Genomic DNA, 16,936 nt, shown 5'->3' with positions numbered 1-16,936 from the left:
AATTATATGTGGCCAAGTTACTAGCAAAAATTATAAACTTGTAATATGTCAATTATTTTAAAAAGATGTTCTCAGAAACGAGCTATCAAGTGTGAAGATGCATGGCTTTCAACCCAAATGCTCAATCTTATGGCCACATTCATGACATAATTTGTTCAAATGATCTTATATTGTGCATAAGGGTGCATCTTGGAATGGAAAACAATGTTGCCTAAAGAAGCTTTCATTTTCTTTGGAAGAAAAATTCATTTTCCATTTTTTGAGTGCCCAAAATGATTTTTTTTGTGAAGGACCTACCATATATTTGTTGCAAAATTGTACCAAATCAATTTTCTAAAATACTAGGACATATTTAATGCACAATTGAAAAAAAGGTTGGGTGTCAAAAGTCTTGATCCACCTCTCGTGAAAAAGACAAATTTTCGCCGATTTAGTTGGAAGCGGGTCAAATTTAAACTGCAACTGCCTTATAGTTTGCTATTTATTTTTTCCAAAAATCATTTCTAGTTACATAAGTACCTATTTAATCAGAAATACATGGTTTGGTGGCGATACATCGAGGTTTGGACGGTGGTCGGGGGCCCCAACTCTAGAGCGCGTAAACTCGCATGCCCGACGCGTGATCACCGCGTGACCGTGGCGTTACCATGCGTTCTAGATGGCCTAGGCATGTCTAGTGGGTTGGGCACTCCCCAGGTAGGTGCTAGGAAGAAAATTACAACATAAGATTCTCACGAGGAGACCGATCTATGCTCAAACATGAATTAGCAGCCAAGTGTTTCATTAGCGGTACGAGAAATGCACATGTGTAATGGGTGTGAGTTTTGGCTGACGATGATCAGTTACTAAGAAGAGTGTCTTCACAAATTTTCAACTTAATAGGAGGAGCCTAGGTGGTACTTGCTTTCCAAAGTACCACACTGGACATAAATACGAATGTTGAAGCCGGGCTCAAAATAATGAATGGATTGAGCTGAAATTTGGTGGAGGATGGTTATTTGGGTAGAGGAAAGGAGTGTAGAAAATGGATACCATTTGGACATGCCAAAGTGATACTTCCTTCACAATGCTCTTCTCTGGACAGAAACTTCGAAAAATTAGTGAGAGAAATTGGCTAAATGAAATGAGCTCAAATTTGGTGTAGGTAAGTTACATAGGCATATATAATATGTGGAAAAAATTCAACTCATTCGGATATGCATATCTAGTACTTCTTTCACAAAGGTTCACTACTAGGGAAAAGTCTAGCAGCAGCGCGGGTTTTAGGCCTATCAGTAGCGCGGGCAGGAGCGCTACTGATAAGGCGCTACAGCTAAAGCTTAGCAGTAGCGTGCCTAGACCCACACTACTGCTAAATTGACTTAGTAGTAGCGCTTCTCTAGAGGAGCGCTACTGGTAATTAGTAGTAGCGCTTCTTCTTGCCCGCGCTACTACTATTATTTAGTATTTTATTTATTTTTTATTTCATGTTGTATTCATACACCTTTACACAAGTTTTCATATAACAGGAATTTAGAGATTGTTTTTACATCATAATGAGTTATTACATCACGGGGTGAAAGAACCGCGGATTAGTTTCAAGTGGATGTCCATCCACTTGAAACTAATATGCGGTTCTTTCACCCAATGATATAATAATATCATCATCATCATCATATCATTAACAACTTATCATCATAATACTGTCATATAACACCTCCTCAAGATCATCGTTTTCATCAATGACATCACATAGCAAATTGGTCACTAGTCGTATTCACAAGTACTCCTCATTATCAACTCTAACACATTACCACATAATAAACATATTGTACCTCATAGGACCTACTACATTCGATTAAGACCTACCACATTTTCTAAGGTAAAATAGCAAAAAACAAGATAGCCCCTGACTCTCCATTATGGAGAATGGAGATTAGCCTGTCTCCAATTCTTGCCTTTCGCTGAATGTTACTTCCAAGAACCTCCTTGCGAATGTCCATACATTTCTTCCATTCTTTGATGAACATGTGTTCACCGGTTTTAGAAATCCGATATGCACAGGTGAGCTCCCTAGATTTACCTGGCAATATGTTCAGAACTGTAAGGCAGCCATTCAGATACATCATATGAGGCACACAATCCATCGGGAGTTTCTGTTCAAAAACATAGTAATAACTTCGTAGTTAGCAATGATGTACTAGTTTTAAAAGTATGCAAAAGATAGCTAGTACTTCTTTCACAAAGGTTCTAGGTGGACAAAAACTTTGGAAATTTGCCGAGGAAGATTTACTAGGCAAATGGAGTTGAATTTTGTCATGGGTAATGATTTGGATAGGAAATAGTGCCCAAAATTTTTAAGGGCAATCAATAATATATAAATAGCACTTCCTTCACAAAGTGTTGTTCTGAACAGAATAGAAAAATGAATATTGTTGAATTATTTTTAAACTAGGCAAGTAAGGTGTCAGTGTCAAAACCGGCGGATCTCGGGTAGGGGGTCCCGAACTGTGCGTCTAGGCGGATGGTAACAGGAGACAAGGGACACGATGTTTTACCCAGGTTCGGGCCCTCTTGATGGAGGTAAAACCCTACGTCCTGCTTGATTGATATTGATGATGTGGGTATTACAAGAGTAGATCTACCACGAGATCAAGGAGGCTAAACCCTAGAAGCTAGCCTATGGTATGATTGTTGTTCGTCCTATGGACTTAAACCATTCGGTTTATATAGACACCGGAGAGGGCTAGGGTTACACAGAGTCGGTTACAATGGTAGGAGATCTACATATCCGTATCGCCAAGCTTGCCTTCCACGCCAAGGAAAGTCCCATCTGGACACGGGACGAAGTCTTCAATCTTGCATCTTCATAGTCTTGGAGTCCGGCCGATGATGATAGTTCGGCTATCCGGACACCCCCTAGTCTAGGACTCCCTCAGTAGCCCCTGAACCAGGATTCAATGACGACGAGTCTGGCGCGCATATTGTCTTCGGCATTGCAAGGCGGGTTCCTCCTCTGAATAATTTATAGAAGATTGTGAACACCAGGATAGTGTCCGGCTCTGCAAAATAAATTCCACATATCACCGTAGAGAGAATAATGTTTACACAAGTTCAATCTGCTGACGTATTTCGTGGCGTGACGTCACACCACAACCAAGCTTTTACTCAAATCGTCTTTATTATACCACCTTAGTGCGTTTAGCGAAGCGGTTTCCTTGGCACGTCTTGTCGAAGCAGAGATCGTGTTCCCCTTATTCCGGGATTCCCTTCAATACGGACATGGGTAACCCAACCGCGCCATTGATTGCGGCGCTTGGGAGATAAGCGAGTTTTACTAGGCCGGTGGGGACGCATAGCTTCGTCCGCCCATATATAAGGGGATAAGGATCCACCTTTTTTACCTACGCCTTCTTCCTCCTTTGCTTACCCATCTCCGCGCACTCGAGCTCCAGCGCCCAAGTCCGCACATCTCACCTCGACCTTCTCCAGCCATGTCCGAAGCGGGAGGCAAGTGGACGACCTCCTCCATTACGGAGGGGCACATCAAGAAGCTGCGCGATGCCGGATATCTATCCAGCGACATCGCGCACCGACTCCCCGACAAGGGGCAGCTCATCCCCACCCCGGGCCCCATGATAGGGTAGTGTTCCTTCCCCATTTCCCCCGCGGACTGGGCTTCCCGCTCCATCCTTTTATCCGGGGGCTCATGTTCTACTACGGCCTGGATTTCCATGATCTGGCCCCGAATTTCATCCTCAACATCTCGACGTTTATCGTCGTGTGCGAGGCTTTCCTCTGCATCCAGCCCCACTTCGGCTTGTGGCTCAAGACCTTCAGTGTCAAGCCGAAGGTTGTGAAGGGCAACCAAGCGGAGTGCGGAGGCGCCATGGTGGGCAAGATGCCCAACGTTACTTGGCTCGAGGGCACCTTCGTGGAAACCATTAAGGGGTGGCAATCGGGGTGGTTCTACATCACCGAGCCGCGTGACCCTAAATGGGCAGCGGCCCCCGAATTCAGATCTGGCATCCCCATACGGCTCACCTCCTGGAAAGAGAGTGGCCTGACATGGGGTGATTCGGAGGAGCTGACCGGACTCCAAGCCCGCGTCCAAAAGCTAGTGAACAAGAAGCTCAAGCTTGTCAATGTAGTCCAGGTCATGCTCATCCGCCGGATTCTCCCGTGCCAGCAACGGGACTTCAATACGTGGGAGTTTGATCCGGCAAAGCACCAGACCTTGAGCAGGCTCTTCGACAGTACGTACGAAGAGGCCTGGAGGGTGTTGTTCAAGGGCACCGAGGCTCCCGCATCCGCTACCGAAGATCGCGGATTCCGCTCGCAGCGTCAGGCTGACGAGGTAAACGATTTTACCCTTTACGGGACACTTGTTTTCCATAGTTTGACTCTACGCGGGATCTAAACTCCCTCTCCTTTGACAGGACTGGCTGAAGAAGGCCGAGCAGACTAACTGTCCGGCTCCTTTGCCAGAGACCCAGCGGACGCCCGCTTAACGGGGCTGCTGGTTTCGGCACCCCACGTGGTGCCGGAGAAGAAGGCCAAGAAGAAGGCCACGGGCACTCGAAAGAGTTCCCGTTTTTAGGTGTCATCGGACTCATCGTCCGATGACTCCGAGGCGGACTCCTCCCACGAAGGCGAGGAGGAGGAGAAGAAAGAGGCCTCTCCCCCAGTGGGGGGAGGGAAGAAAAGGAAGGCCTCCCCAACGAGGGAGGCCGAAGGGTCCAAGAAGGGAAGGACTCTTCCCCCGGACTATTCTACCAACACCGGCGACGACGACGAGGATTGGCCTTCAAGGGCCAAGCCCCTAGCGAGATCGTAACTATCCGAACTCCCGAATAACTTCATGATTTTTCTTTTCGCCACATGGTGTCTTTCTAATGCCGCACGCAACCCTACAGTCCGCCCAAGGATGATCTTCCCGCTTCGTCGAGCGGGTCCTTGGGTGCGTCGGATATGGATTCCCTTCCGACCGCCTCCACCCCCCGCGATGCCGATGATGGCGAGGTGGGATCCCGGGAAAGGACCCGCCAGGAGGAGGAGGCCCCGGAGGTGCCGCAGGGCAACCTCCCGGACTTTGCACCGGACTCCGCACCGGAACCTGCAGTGATTCCGAAGTCCGGCGGGCAGCCCCTTCGTAAGAAGGGCAAGACTGTGACACCGGCGGCCTCCGTCCAACCGGAGGCGCCGGATAACTTACTGGAGGCGCTCAACGGCGCTTCCATCGAAGAAGAACACCGCACTGTTATGAGTGCGGTGATTCAGAAGGTTCAGCTCACCAAGAGCGGGCTGACCGAAGCCTGCAGCAGCCTTCTAACAGGCTTTGAGGTGAGAATTTTAATATATGTAAAATAGTACCGCATAGACAGTAACCCCTGATGCTCGGTTCGGTGTTCAGAAAGAAAAGCCGGACTGAGGATCTAGAAAGATATACGCAGGAGTCTTAAAAAATATGTCAATATGGGATTGCAGGCTGCGCTACTGACCTCTGCTGCACTGACTGCGGAGGTCGATGCTTTGAAGCAAAGCCTCGAGCGGTCCGAGAACGAGCTCGGCCGTGCCAAGAAGCAGCTCGAGGACAAGGAAGGTGGGTAATACCTTATTAAATAGTTACCTTACAGAAAAGGATTTGGTTGCAAAAAATGACAAGAATAACGTGGGTATTGCAGGGGCCACGAACGAGGTGGCGACCCTGAAGGAGGCGGTGTCCGCAGCCGAACATAATGCGGCCACGGAGCGCACCGAGCGAGAAAGGCAGGAGGCGCGGGTGGCGGAGGTACAGCAAGAGCTCCAGGTTCTCGTGGAAAAACATGAGAGTTTGGAGCGTGACTCTAAGACTCGAGAGTCCGAGCTTGCATCGGCTCTTGAGAGTGCCAAAGTCGCTAAGGCCGAAGCCCACAAGGCCCTCCAGGAAATTGAGGCGTTGAAGAAAATAGCGGCGGGTAAGGCATTTTTCATGCAAAGCAAGCATGTGAATGTGAATTACCTATTACTTACCCGAATTTGGAGCTCTCCATGAGCGTTCGCAGATCTGCCCCGCAGCGTGTCCGATGCTGCCGCTTTCTATAGGCCTGAGGAGGGGAGCTCGACAGAGAAGGTCTTCTGGTCTCAGTATGCTGAGGCCGGACATCCGGTGCCCCTTAGCGACCGGCTGAAGCAGCTGGTCGAGCTCCACAAGGTGGCCGAACAGGCCATGAAGGGCCTCGTAGTTCGGCTGTGGCCCAAGGAGGCCATGCCTGGGAGCTATTTCGGCCTGGTGCGGCGGCTGGTGGATGCTTGTCCATGGGTTGAAGTCATCAAGCACTCCGCCTGTGTTGAAGGTGCCCGTCGGGCCCTTGCCCGTGCAAAGGTGCAATGGGGCAAGATGGATGCTGAGAAGCTTGTGACGGACCCGCCGCTGCCGGGCAAGGAGTATCGCACGCCCGAGATGTATTATAAGAGTGTCCTGAAGGGTGCTCGCATTATTGCAGGTGAGTGCTCCAAAGATGTAATATTTGAGTAGACTCGCGTTTTGTTATCCTGTGCGCTGAAAACTTTGTTCATATGCGCTAAGCAACATTTATTAATTTAAAATATTACCTTTTGTGCGGCCGTTTATCAAATTTGAGAGTTGGCAAGTCGTCGGCTTCAGCCCCCATGCCACGAGTGCTGGGGTGTTCGGGATAAATTTGAGCACTCTTGTTCCCATTTTTGGGTCCATCTAGGGAGGCGCTCAACACAACGAACGAGGCAACCAGACTTATAATGCTTGAACACTCTCACTTAGCCATAGAATTCTATAATTTTAAATTTCGGCGAAGCCCCTAGTGTTCGGAAGGCCGAATTCAGGGCGCTATCCACGCCTGGGCCGGACAAAGCCGGTTCCTCGCTTTAAGCGGCATAAGTCTTTAGGGACTCAAAAAAAAAACCTCTCGAACAGCGACCGGCTCTCGCCTCATCATGACGGTCAGTTTTAGCTTTCTCCACTGAGGCGCTCGCCCAGCTCAACTGGGGCGCAATCGCAGTGGTTCTCCCAGTGCTACCTTAGCCGATACAACGGAACGTAAGGTACCAAAACATGGGAGCCGGGCAAACCCAACTATTGACCCAAGACATGATTCGGAGCCGATGCATATAATGCTATAAGTTCGGGGTGCCGCACTTGTGAAAGTGTTCGGACTTATCACACCATAATGTGGGGAACTTAAGCCCCTGGTGTATTTAGTCGTACCAAAGTGTACGGATGCAACATGTCGTAAAGGAACATATGTATAAGAAAGGAATGCAATTATAAGCAAAAAGGTGCTGCATTGTTTTATTCAAGAAATACTGCTATGAGTGCAGAACGATACAAATAGTGCGGTAAGCAATGGATGGGACTATTAAACATGTCCCCCTCCAGGGGTAGGCTGCGGAATGGTGTATAAAACAGATTTAATGCTCGTAATGGAGACCACCTGGATATTCGTCGTAGCCTTTCTCCTTCCCTGGTTGTTGCATCGTGAGTTCGGCAAGTCTACTGCCGGACAGGGCCTCTGATGAACGGAGTCCTGTAGGTAAAAAAAGAGGAAAAGAAGAATGATGCACTTGAGAGCCCCTGGTATGGTTAAGCCGCATTCTGGGCCTATCATGGTCGTGCCCCTCCCCCTATGCCCATGGTATCTCCAGAGCGTAATGATGTGCGCGAAGGACCAGTCTTGCAATTTTGCAGGGGCTGGGGTTGGGGCCGCATTGCTACGCGTGCTCGAAACATGCCAGGTGGTCTTGTTATAGGTTACTCCAGGCGCGTTTAGCTGTGTCCGGTCGCTTAACGGCCGGACTCGAGAATTGCCTTAAGAGGCTGCACTGTACTTCTGCCGCGAGAGCCGCTGTATGCTCCTCCGTTCGGAGAGAGCGTTCAGTGTTTCCGTTGACCGCGATGACTCCTCAAGGGCCTGGCATCTTGAGCTTGAGGTATGCATAGTGCGGCACCGCATTGAACTTTGCAAACGCGGTCCATCCGAGCAGAGCATGATAGCCGCTACGGAACGGAACTATGTCGAAGATTAACTCCTCGCTTCGGAAGTTATCCGGGGATCCGAAGACCACTTCTAGTGTAACTGAGCCTGTACAATTGGCCTCTACACCTGGTATGATGCCCTTGAAGGTTGTCTTTGTGGGTTTGATCCTTGAGGGGTCTATGCCCATCTTGCGCACTTTATCCTGATAAAGCAGGTTCAGGCTGTTGCGGCCGTCCATCAGGACTCTGCTGAGGTGAAATCCATCGACGATTGGGTCTAAAACCAATGCGGCGAATCCGCCATGGCGGATGCTGGTGGGGTGGTCCCTTCGATCAAAGGTGATCGGGCAGGAGGACCATGGGTTGAACTTCGGGGCGACTGGCTCCATCGCGTATATGTCCCTGAGTGCATGCTTCCGCTCCCTCTTGGGTATGTGGGTTGCGTATATCATGTTCACCGTCCGCACTTGTGGGGGGAAACCCTTTTGTCCTCTATTGTTCAGCGGCCGGGTCTCTTCCTCGTCATCGCTATGCAGCCCCTTGTCATTGTTTTCGGCAATTAACTTGCCTGCCTGCTTGAATACCCAACAATCCCTGTTGGTGTGATTGGCTGGCTTTTCGGGGGTGCCATGTATCTGGCACGAGCGGTCGAGTATTCGGTCCAAATTGGACAGACCCGGAGTAGTTCTTTTGAATGGCTTCTTCCGCTGACCGGGCTTGGAGCCTCTGAATCCGGCATTGACTGCCGTATCATCAGTATTGTCGCCGTTGCCGCGTCATTTATTCTTGTTGCGACGCGACCTGCCACTGCGGTCCTTGGTATCCAGACTGCCAGAATTTTTGCTGAGGTTGTTGCTGCGCGCTAGCCAGCTGTCCTCTCCCGCGCAGAAGCGGGTCATGAGTGATGTGAGGGCTGCCATAGATTTCGGCTTTTCCTGTCCCAGGTGCCGGGCCAGCCACTCATCGTGGATGTTATGTTTGAAGGCCGCGAGGGCCTCCGCATCTGGACAGTCGACGATTTGATTTTTCTTAGTTAAGAACTGTGTCCAGAATTGTCTGGCCGATTCGTCTGGCTGGTGAATTATATGGCTTAGGTCGTCAGCGTCTGGTGGTCGCACATACGTGCCCTAGAAGTTATCAAGGAATGCGGCTTCCAGGACCTCCCAACACCCAATTGATTCTGCTGGCAAGCTGTTAAGCCAATGCCGAGCTGGTCCTTTAAGCTTGAGTGGGAGGTATTTGATGGCGTGAAGATCATCACCGTGGGCCGTGTGGATATGAAGGAGATAGTCTTCGATCCAAACCGCGGGGTCTGTTGTGCCATCATAGGATTCAATATTCACGGGTTTAAACCCTTCGGGGATTTGATGATCCATTACTTCATCTGTGAAGCATAGTGGGTGTGCGGCGCCTCTGTATTGGGCTATATCACGACGGAGCTCAAACGAGTTATGTCTACTGTGTTCGGCCCGGCCGGACTTGCTGTGTCCGGCGTGACGGTTGTCGTCACGTATCATGGGGCGCCCACGCGATCCGTAGATCGATCTTGATTGTCTTGCCTTAACCTCCAATATATCTCACAAGTCCGGAGCGTTCCCCTATGGCTTTGTGCTTTTCGAGCGATGCCGGGGTACGGTTCTAGCGGAGGGCCTAGAGGCTTCTCTGTCGCGGCCACGAGGTGGTCGGTCAGCCGTATTGTGCTTTGGTGATGCAGGTTTATATGCCTCCTCCTCTAATCAGGGGAGCAGCTTGCGTTTGGGGTAGCTTTTGGAGGGGCGTTCGAGTTCATGCTCTTCGGCCGCAAGGACTTCGGTCCATCTGTCGGCTAGCAGATCTTGATCATCTCTAAGCTGTTGCTGCTTTTTCTTGAGGCTATTTGCTGTGGCCATAAGCCTGCGTTTGAAACGCTCTTGTTCGACGGGATCCTCAGGCACGACAAATTCGTCGTCGTCGAGGCTCTCCTCGTCTCCGGAGGGAGGCATGTAATTATCATCCTCTACCTCTTCGTTTGCCGCTCTCTCATGAGGGCTGGCTTCTCCATCCTCCTGTGCTGAATCTTGCTGGAGGGGGTTGTCTTTGGCACTGTCTGGGGTATTATTATCTCCGGTGCCGGAATCTCCATTCTTGCTGTGGCGGGATTTAGAGCGGTGCCGCTGACGTCGGCGCTTGGTCTGTTTCTTGGAGGGGTCGTCCTCCGCTGTTTCCTCGCCCTTCCCATCCTTTGGGATATCCACCATGTATATGTCATATGACGAGGTGGCTTTCTAGTGCCCAGTAGGTGCTGGTTCTTGGTCGTCTCCGGCATCGTCATCCATATCGTCGATGTCCTCGGAGTCGAAGTCTAGCATGTCGGTTAGATCATTGACAGTGGCTACTAGGTGGGTGGTGGGTGGGCCTTGAATTTCTTCGTCGTCCGCATCCCAACCATCCTGACCGTAGTCCGGCCAGGGCTCTCCTGATAATGAGAGATACTTCAGCAAACTCAGGATGTCGCCAAAGGGTGAGTGTTGAAAGATGTCCGCAGCAGTGAACTCCATGATCGGTGCCCAATCGGATTCGATTAAAGGGGGCGCGGGAGGTTTGGAGTCCGGCACCTCGGAGTCACGGGCTTCACAAGGGACAAGGTCAGTGTTCGGCTCCATCGCCATAGAGGTTGCAGCCCCCGAGGCGGTGTCTAGCCACCCGTCCTCGATCTGTGCAGCCGGCTCCGAATCGAGGGTCGGAGCAGGTTCATGTGCGGCCTCCAGGGCACTATTCGGCTGCAGAGCTAAATCATGCCCATTGTGACAGTGCGGCGCGCTCGGCTGTGGCTCGAATCCATCGAAGATCAAGTCTCCCCGGATGTCAGCGGTGACGTTCAGACTTCCAAATCTGACCTGACGGCCAGGGGCGTAGCTTTCGATCTGCTCCAGATGGCCAAGCGAATTGGCCCGCAGTGCAAAGCCGCCGAATACGAAGTTCGGATCTCCTTGTCTCAATGAAAGCACCAATGTCGGTGTCAAAACCGGCGGATCTCGGGTAGGGGGTCCCGAACTGTGCGTCTAGGCGGATGGTAACAGGAGACAAGGGACACGATGTTTTACCCAGGTTCGGGCCCTCTTGATGGAGGTAAAACCCTACGTCCTGCTTGATTGATATTGATGATGTGGGTATTACAAGAGTAGATCTACCATGAGATCAAGGAGGCTAAACCCTAGAAGCTAGCCTATGGTATGATTGTTGTTCGTCCTATGGCTTAAACCATCCGGTTTATATAGACACCGGAGAGGGCTAGGGTTACACAAAGTCAGTTACAATGGTAGGAGATCTACATATCTGTATCGCCAAGCTTGCCTTCCACGCCAAGGAAAGTCCCATCTGGACACGGGACGAACTCTTCAATCTTGTATCTTCATAGTCTTGGAGTCCAGCCGATGATGATAGTTCGGCTATCCGGACACCCCCTAGTCCAGGACTCCCTCATAAGGTTTTTTACATATTTGACGAAGATATGACTCAAAGAATTTATGAGATTTTTTTGGGAATTGTGGGAATGACAGAAATGTAGGTTGCTTCACAACCTAGGGCAAAAATTGACACATGGACATGACACATAGGCAAAACTGATGAGGTGGCGCCTAGTCATAGCAACCCACCACAATTTACAAGGTTATGACCATCTATATTGGTCATGATCAGCTAGAAATAAGGCAGCGGACCAGTGCTATCTGCTTTATGACCATTTCGTGTAAGGAAATTATGACCTTTCTGACCAAATTGGTCGTTATTGTTCAGCCTTTGGTGCCCCCCGAACAGCTTTTGACCAATTGGTCTCAAATGGTCATAGATCTATGACCAATTCTTCCAGGGTCACTGACAGAAGGTTACTAGTTGACATATTTCTTGTAGTGTCTCCTAACATAATCTCACCATATTTTTTTCGTATGCATGTTAGATATTGTACACAGTCATGCTGAACATGTAGAGAAGAAGAGAAGAGTTTTGTGCGGCAATACAATGTCATGCAGACATCGCTCCATGGTGGGTTCAATGGAAAACCCTCCCCTCCCCTCTCCAGATTGTAATCTAGAGGAAGATATCTGTTCTAAGGCGGATCCAGACGCCACTGACCACTCCTATTTACCCCCAAGGTGTTTGCTCCACCTTGGCATGATGATGTTAGTCATATCATGCATATGTTGCCTTGCAGTGCCTACTTTTGACATCATACATGTCATCTGCTTAGTTTAGACATGTTCTGTAATGCCACCTATTTAGTTTCTATATCATATATTGGAATTATGCAGTCTCATGTCTTTTAGCCAGCCATAATATATGTGAAATGTGCAATGCCATCCTGTTTAACCAGGCATCATATATTTGAATGATATCTTGCCCATCCTTTTCTTCATTACATTTCCATTTGTCGACAATGTTTGTAAATTAAACTACTCTTCCTGTGAATCATCCATTTGGGTGGGAGATGGAAAAATCTGGACTGAAAACAAGGCCTTCAGAGCAGACAGTGCTACCCGTCGAAGCAGATCTCTTATTGGGTCCCGATAGCTCCTCAGAGATGGATTCAGAGATAGATGACCAGTCCTATTCCCCCACTAAGGTGTATGCTCTAACTTGGCACGGTTATACTGCTCATATAATGCATATGGTGTCTTGCATTGCATAGTTTAGACATCATATACACAATATTCAATACCATGTTCTTAGTTCAGACATCATATCGAATTCCCTCTGTTTATCATATAAATCACATATGTGAATTAAATGATGCGATCCTGATTACTTAGATAACGTGTAGGTGAATTATGTCATGCGATCCTGTTTAGTTATTCATCATATCTTTGAATTATGTTATGCTATGCTATCCAGTTTAGATAGACATCATATATGTGAAATTATGTCATGCTATCCATTTTAGTTAAACAATATACATGTCAACTATTTCATGCTCTCTTTTTTCCACAATATCTATTGAATCTGTCTCTCATACAATGTCTGTACATTAAACTATGTTTCCTGTTTATTAGCCATTTGAATTGCAGCGGGTGATGCCAGTATCTAGCGGACTAAAAATACGGTCTTCAAATAAAATAGTGCTACCTCTTGGTGGAGATAGCACCCCGGTTGTACATGCACAAGAACCAGCCCTACCACACATAACCCAAACTCTCACGGATTTTACCCCTACTGCGATGGACAGAGAACCAGCTTCACCCAATCTAACCCCAACCCCAGCCGATAGTAACCCAATTCATGTTGACACAGCACCATCTCCACCACAGAGCTCCCAAACAAGAGCAGTTAGTAAGGCAGCTCCAGTGCCCAAAGGGTCAGTATTATCACGGCGAACCCCAACTCCACCAGTTAGTACGCCTATTCCTGTGGTTAAATCGTATGTGCGTATCTTCCCATCTTGGAAATATTATACTAAAGATGAAGGAAAATGCCAGTTGCAGGTGTTATCCAGGAGTTATGTGTAAATAATGTTATTCATGGCAATTACTTTGCTTCGTCCCATACATCCTACCTCCATGATGGTTATAATATAGCAAATTTTCCCATTTTTCTCTATAGAGAAGGACCAATTTGGAAACTCAGGATGAGGTAACCTGTGCTGCTAATACCTCTGCAATCTTCAAGAATGCTTGGTGGCAGTATCGGAATTACCTGAAGAAAACGTACTTCACCGGCAAAGAAACTCATCAAATTCCCTTACGTTCTCCCGAGACACATTTACTGGACGATGACTGGGAATGCCTTGTTCTGTACTGGTCCCGAACCAAGAATGTGGTAAGGTCTATGAGCTCATTTTCTATTTTTAAGTATTATATTATTGCCTCTCACTGTACTCTGTTCATGTAGAACAAGTGCCTAAACCTGAAGAACAATTGTTCTAATTTAAGATTCCATTGCTAAGTGCTAGGCGTTAATTGTGCGTTTTGCCACCGCCTTGCACTTTACTGACCAATGCGTTTCTTTAAGCGTAGTTATGCGCAATGCATTTTGCCAATGCCTAGATCCTAGGCTCGCTTAAGCACTTGCTTAGGCGCGCCTTTTTAACTATGATTGCTCTTGTATCACTGTATTTACTCATACAAACTTATTTTTAAATTGAAGGATCCAATCAAAACTCCAATGGCACAGCAGGTATGTTCACGCATGTTTCTTTAATAGGTTTGCTCTTATCAATAGCTCTGTTGATTTCAATTTCAATTATGTATACAGTTGACTTTCATATCATGCACATTACTAGCATCACAACAGAGCCAATAGTGTTGTTGTACATGTAGACCCGTGGTACCCATCTGAAATCTTGTTGTGCCTTGTAGTTTCCCATGCTTTGTATTCTTTCACTGCTGCTTTGTCTTGAACTGATATGATTTGAACCATGTCTCTATTTTGATTTGGCAAGACAATGCAGTGACCAAAGGACATAGATATATGTTTGTTTGATGCTTTTATTATGTACTAGTACTTGGCAATAGAATACTTGGTAGTTAAATCCTGTACACCTTACTAATGAACTGGTTCATCAAAATGAGTTTCATATACTAGTACATGCTAAACTTGTTATGTGTCTTCTTGTTTCTTCTTTTAGAATGCTGACAGAATATTGGGGAAGAGTGCATTATTAAGCAATGGTAAAGGAAGTAATGCAGATAAGGTTTGGGATAGTGACACATCCTTGTTGGTCTCCAACAAAGCTGATAAAACAGCTAAGGAAGACTATCTTGAAGATAGTGAGACAACCCCAAAGTCCTGTCTTGGTTTAGTGTTCGAGTTACTGGCCACTACCGCTTGCACAAGCTATTCAAACTCACTGTCTGAATCAGTTTGGTTTCTTGAGTCTCAACTACAAGCTGAAAGACATCGATCAGCCGTGCTGCGACAAGAAGCGGAAGGACTGCGGAAGTCCCTGGAGCATTCGGATGCATACTTTCTGGTGCAACAGCAAGCGTTGGAGGATTTTAGCACCAAACAGGACAAAGCTAATAAGCTTGCTAAGCTTATTGCCAGCATGGTGGATACCCAGGATAACGTTTCTTGAGCTCTTCTGAAGTTGTTTCAGTTATGCTCTTGTTTTGCTGCCGCGTTTATTTGCACTGGTGGCCAATTTTGACTGCCAGTGTATGTAATATGCTGCTTTGTTCCCTATATTTGCACTCGTGGCGAACTTTGATGCCCAATGGATGTAATATGTGTAATGGCGGTAATAGACTAGCGTTAATTGCTTTCTTATTTATTTCCTTATTGTCTTGTTTAGTTGTTTGCTTGTAGTCACTGCAATTCTTTTTCTGTGTTTTTCTAGTGGCCACAATAGCCTATTTTTGGTAACTAGGCCAAAATAATCATGGCAACACACGGACTATTGTAACCATGGGCCTCCTGCAGGCCGTAGGATCCATTGGCCTTCTATACGGGCCATAGGATCCATTGGCCTTCTATACGGGCCTTAGGATTCATGGGCCTTCTATGGGCCGTAGGGTCCATGGGCCTTCTACGGGTCGTACGATCCATGGGCCTCATATGGGCCATACGATCCATGGGCCTTCTAAGGGGCGTATCATTATTTCGCCAATCATGGGCCGTACTATTTGTGGACCATAACGGGCCGTTAATAGGCCATATTTGATAACTCTGTGAAAACAGCCCAACGTTTTTTTACATGAAAACGTCCCAACGTATTAACGGTCCACAAACGGGCCGACTGTAACGACAGACTGAGTTTGGCCCACAAGCAGAAAATGACAGTAATGGGCCGTATGTAACCGAATGCTGCAAATGAGCCCAAGAATCAATGGGCCCTCAGAAGGCCGAAAGATAACTTGGGCTGGAAACGGGCCAATGGAATAAAGGGCCCTTAATGGGTATAAAGTGATACACTATTCATTACGGGCCAGTTTCACCACGGGCCATTAATGGGCCAAGAGTTACAAAGGGCCTCATATTGGCCGAAAGAAGTCATGGGCTACACATGGGCCGGAAGTTAAAACGGGCTGGAATCATATTGGACGGCCCAGATGACGCTGCTGGGCCTAATTCGGAGAGGTCGTAACGGTCCCTGGGTTAGCGGGCTGTAAATGGGCTATATGCGAATAGGCCATTAACATGCTTTCTGTGGGCCGGCCCACCACCTTTTGACCAAGTCAAATGGGCCGGCCTTTTCACGGGAATGGGCCTCTGTTGGGCCGTGCCACGTGTCGCCATATCATAGATGCCTTCGGTCCAATGAGTGGATGATATCTGTCCCAACGGTGAGCCAACACGTGTTTCCTCCAGCCAATGATGATTTTACACGTGGAAAATCCCCATTGGTCGGGGCTGTTAACGGGTTATCGGATCCAAAATCGGACCCGATAGCTTAACGGCGTTCCATTATGGTGGATGCCACATGTCGGTCACCCTTGACGAAAGCACTTCTGTGACGCGCGATTTATCGTCATGGAAGTGGACACTTCTGTGATGATAATTTTGGTAATGTCATGGAACACTTCTACGACACCACAAGTATGACTATCTTGATTCTGTCATAAAATCGTCATGGATGTACATGCATGACAAAAAACGCGACCTACTGTGACAAACACGTATCATCACGGAAGTGTATTTTTTTGTAGTGGTGGTTGATGGTCAACATGTAGAGTGCGGCAGTGCCATGGTGAGCAATCTTCCCAATGTCACCTGGCCCAAGGGGGCCTTCATGGAGACCGTCAAGGGATGGCAGCAGGAGAGGTTCTATATCATGGAACCCCGTGACGCCACATGGGTCGTCCCTCTCGAATTCTTCATTGCGCACCCTCGTGGGCAAGGCGATGATTGCGGGCACCATTCTTCATTGCGCACCCTTGTTGGCAAGGTGTTCCGCAACGGTTTCTATTGGCCCACGGCGCTCAACGATGCCACCGAGCTGGTGGGATCCTGTGAGGCCTGCCAATTCCATGCCAAACAGATCCACCAGCCTGCTCA

Source organism: Triticum dicoccoides, chromosome 7B (genome assembly GCF_002162155.2).
Source record: "Triticum dicoccoides isolate Atlit2015 ecotype Zavitan chromosome 7B, WEW_v2.0, whole genome shotgun sequence".
Lineage (NCBI taxonomy): Eukaryota > Viridiplantae > Streptophyta > Magnoliopsida > Poales > Poaceae > Triticum > Triticum dicoccoides.
The sequence above is the reverse complement of the archived record's forward strand: the minus strand, read 5'-3'. Positions refer to the sequence as shown.